Raw genomic sequence first — 4,907 nt, 5'->3', positions numbered from 1 at the left:
CTTTAAATAATATAGGAAAAAGTAAGTGGGTGGGATTATATTCACACAAGTTCAGCCCTAAGTTGATAACTGTTGAACCTGGTGATGAGGACGGGAATGATGTGTTCTACGATTCTGTCTACTTGTGTGTGTTACTGACATTCTGCATCTAGAAAAGAGTGATAAGGAGTACAAGTCCACTGAGGATAATGGCAACTGAATCTCTCAAAACATGACTTTAAAGGGTCAGGGTTTAACCTCGAGAGTCAGTAACACTGCTCATAACCCTGTCCCCGAACAGCCAGGGGCCAGAGACAACTGTGGACTCCAGATGGTTAGTACTTAGCCGGGTCTGGGAGCCAGAGACAGCAGGGGGGTCAGCACAGACCAGGCACTTAGAAGAGAGGACTTCTGGGAGGATTCTCAGCAGGGAATACAGGTGAATGATGGCAGAAAGAGAGTGGGAAGAGCTCAGAGGGTGCCTGAGGCCTGCTGACTCCAGCTTCGGCTACTTGGATCAGAAGGAAGGGGCTGCACGGTGTGGAGGACAGAGGTGGCACTCAGGGGAGGGGCAGACCTGGATGAAGGTAGCGTCCTTTGGAGGCTTGTGCTAAAGAGAATGAAGCCACTGGTAGAAATGAAAAGACCTACTGGAAGAAAACAGGATTCCAGGAGCGGAAGACAAACCTCCACTATCCCCAGACCTTTACATCTCTTAGAATAATTACACCAAAGAGAGGGATCCAGACCTCAGAAATCCACTAAGCTACTCAGAGCACTCATCCGTTCCTACGTGGAATTTTGTTTCTCATTCCAGCAAACCCAGGTGTGTTAAAGTGAAAATGCAGAGCAGACCGGTGTCCCAAGGTGACAGAAGAAAACAAAACAAGGAGAAATAGAGAGTCAAACATTTCAGCTCAGTAAAGATCCCCCCTGAAATCAATCACAAAACATAGGAAAACTGTAAAATCACATCCCGACCTGAATGAAATGTACGAACAAGCATTTGTAGACATGAAAAGGTAAAAGTTCATTTAACAAACACACAACTCCAAAGAGAAGTGGGCAATAAACAAGAAATGGGAAACTAGAATTGGCAAGACTAGGAAAAAACTGAACAAAAATTCTCTGGAAAAGAGGCTGATCAACAAGATTCATAAGGGCAACATGGGTGCGAAATTATAGTGGACATTGAATACAGAAAAGAAAGCAGCCAAGAGAATAGAAATGAACAAAAGATACTGAGACAGGGTCGCAGAGAAAGTCCTGGATGCTTGCGGGAGACGGAACCAGAGGAGCCAACGCTAAGACCTATCTTCATAGAACTAATAGATTTCAAAGAAAAAGAAGAAAACTCCTCTGAAGCTACAGACTTGCCCCCCAGCAACCACCAAAATGACCACTTTATATCCAATGGATATCCCAAACAAACATACAAAGCAAGGCAATATATATTTTTTTCTTTTGAAATTTTTAATTTAAATTCCATTTAATTACCATTTACTGTATTATTAGTTGCAGAGGTAGAATTCAGTGATTCAGGGCACCTGGGTGGCTCAGTCAGTTAAGCGTCTGCCTTGGGCTCAGGTCATCTTGGGATCAAGTCCCATATCCGGCTCCCTGCTCAGCAAGGAGTCTGCTTCTCCATCTCCTTCTACCCCTCTCTCCTGCTTGTGTTCTCACTCTCTCATGCTCTCTTTCTCAAATAAATAAATAAAATAATTTACAGAAGAATTCCATGATATGTCAGTTGCATATAACACCCAGGGTTCATTACATCAAATGCCCTCCTTAATGCCCATCACCCAGTTTACGCCATTCCCCTACCCACCTCCCCTCCAGCAACCCTCAGTTTGTATTCTATAGTTGAGTCTCTTATGTTTGTCTCCCTCTTTGTTTTCCTCTTATTTTTCCTTCCCTTTCCTTATATTCTTCTGTTTTGTTTCTTAAATTCCATCTATGAGTGAAATCATATGGTATTTTGTCTTTTTCTGGCTGACTTATTTCACTTAGTATAATACCCTCTAGTTCCATCCATGTTGTTGCAAATGGCAAGATTTCATTTTTTTGGTGGCTGAGTAGTATTCCATCGTATGTATAGATGCCACATCTTCTTTATCCATTCATCTGTCGATGGACATCTGGACTCTTTCCATAGTTTGTTGTGGACATTGTTCTTATAAACATTGGGGTGCAGGTGCCCCTGCAAAACACTATGTTTGTATCCTTTGGATAAATACCTTTATTTTTTCTAAATAAATAAATTGTGGCTTAATACGTAGCTGTATTTTTAACTTTCTAATTTTTAAAAATATTTTATTTATTTACTTGCCAGAGAGAAAGCACGAGTGCCCAAGGAGGGGGAGCGGCAGGCAGAAGGCGCAGCAGGCTTCCCGCTGAGCAGGGAGCCTGATGGGGGGCTTGACCCCGGGACCCAGGGATCATGACCTGTGCCAAAAGCAGATGCTTAACTGACTGAGCCACCCAGGCATTCCTATTTTTAACTGTTGGAGGAAACTTCAAAGTGTTTTCCAGAGTGGCTGCCCCAGTTTGCATTCCCACCGACAGTGTGAGAGGGTTCCCCTTTCTCCCTATTCTTGCCAACATCTGTTGTTTCCTGAGTTGGTAATTTTAGCCATTCTGACTGGTGTGAGGTGGTATCTCACTGTGGTTTGGATTTGTATTTCCCTGAGAAAGCACTCTATTTTTAAAGCTCAGTAAAATCCCATTGTGCAAGTACTTTCTACTCAGGTAGGATGTCCATGTATGCAGGCAGTAGAAAAAGAGTATTCAATATGGAACCCTCAGGGAGTCCTGAATCCATCACTAGCTGTCCTTTGAAGGTGAAATCCATCCAACGAGAGATGACTGGGGAAATTTCGACTTTCGAACAGCTGAGCAGTGTTGAATCGACTTAACTGTACATCTAAAACAAGAATCTGGGAGTGGAGCAGGTGGGGAAAATAGGATGTAAATGGCATCTGTTTCACTGTGTGGAAACAAGAGTATAAGAAGAGGCAGGTTAAGACAGAAGGAAAGAGAAAATAGAATAATGTCAACAGTTTGAGGTTAAGAGATCACTTAAAACTTAGAGACTGAATGTGAAAAGTTTCACAAGCTAAGAAGGAACCAAACATGTCCAAAACCTTTTGGCTCATTCGGTTAAGCATCTGCTTTTGGCCCAGGTCATGATCCCTGGGTCCCAGGGTCAAGCCCCCCATCAATCAGAAGGAAAGAGAAAATAGAATAATGCCAACAGTTTGAGGTTAAGAGATCACTTAAAAATGAGAGACTGAATGTGAAAAGTTTCACAAGCTAAGAAGGAACCAAACGTGTCCAAAACCTTTTGGTGCAATGCTCAGCCCTGCCTATACACCCTTCCTAAACCCCAAACTCACATATAGACACACACAGGTGCACACACAGAAAAGAAAACCCATGCCACAGAGAGACAAACACAGCCAAAATTTCTTTTCTGTATGGTATGTTTAGCCTAAAAGAGATGGAGACTCAGCATTAAATATGACGAGGAGAACCAAGAATATTTGCATTACTGGGTATCCAGATCCACCAAATGGCCATGATAGTAACAGATTAGAGCATCAAATGTAAAAAATCAATAGTCCACGTGATTGTCAAAACAAAACCTTTAATGATAATGAACAGGGAGGGAATGTTCTTTTCCACATCACATTGCCAGCAGATACATGTTGTGTGGGAATGATAAAGTCGGAATTCTTCCAATACACAAACACACAAAGGGTTATGACACACTGTCGGGATCCTTAAAAGATGGCAACATTTTAGAGAAAGACTGTGGAGAAGAGGATCTGCATACATTCACAGAGTACCACTTACCAAATCACTAATTTTAGAAAGAAACTCGTGTGTCTTGCTATGAACAGATGGCAAAGGCCCTTCCCCAGCAAAATACCCAGTGTTGCTACCACCAGAATGGTGATGGGCAAACTGGACACGCGTGGTCTCCGGGTGGGCTGAGCTGGGACACACACAGCGGTAACTACGGAGTGTCCTGGCCAAAGGGTTAGGCTGAATTTAATCAGGAGGAAATGATCAGACGACTTCAGGTTGTAGGCCATTCAGCTGGACATCTGGCCTGTCCCCTACAAACAAGGGAATGTCACCACCACCGAGACAGCAACCCAAAGGTGAGGAGATGTTTTGGGTTGGAAAGGACTAAAGAAATACAGTCACACGTTCTTTTTAGTCCTTTGAAACCCCAAATACCTCTTCTCCTTTTTGTTGTCTCTTATTTGTGGTGACACTGACTGTTTGAAGACACAGGCCATTCATCCTGTTCAATGTTCTACATCCTGAAGTTGTCTGATCACTACCTCGTGCTCAAATTCAGGCTAAAGCTCTCCAGCAGGAACACTGCGTAGTTAATGCTGTGTGCTCCTAGCAGAGCCCATCTGGTGGCCCAGAATGTCCAGTATGACATGTGGTCTTTTTCCATGATGCTCCTGACTCCGGTTCTCTGCAGGATGGCATTGAGAACAGCAAGACTTACGGTCTCTCAAAACTGTGTGTGATCTACTCAGGCATTGGTGTCCTTAGCGATTTATCACAACTGCAGCTGAAGGGCTAGAATTTCTCTCCTCCAACCAGTCTTTTGCAGCCCAAATCACAGAGAATGGCTTGTGATCGTGATGTTGATTCTCAGCAAAGGATCCCTCCTGTGCTCTGCTTGGGTTGTAACTCGATGCGCTGCTCTAGATTTCCTTTCATCAAGTGGAAAATCATGGGGTTTTATGATGGGATTTTATGATGGGGTTTCATTCAAGTGAAGTTTCATTCAATCTCTTTTCTTAGTTTCTGAAGGACTTGGTATCTGATAGAGGAAGAGAGAGAGAAACCAAATGCGAGTCTTGCTCAGATCCTGCTGACAGCTGAGCCTGGAGGGGTGG

The sequence above is a fragment of the Mirounga angustirostris genome, unplaced genomic scaffold (genome assembly GCF_029215605.1).
Source record: "Mirounga angustirostris isolate CCGP_5_RB_7025 unplaced genomic scaffold, mMirAng1.0.hap1 SCAF_4, whole genome shotgun sequence".
NCBI lineage: Eukaryota > Metazoa > Chordata > Mammalia > Carnivora > Phocidae > Mirounga > Mirounga angustirostris.
Note: the sequence above shows the minus strand (reverse complement) of the source record.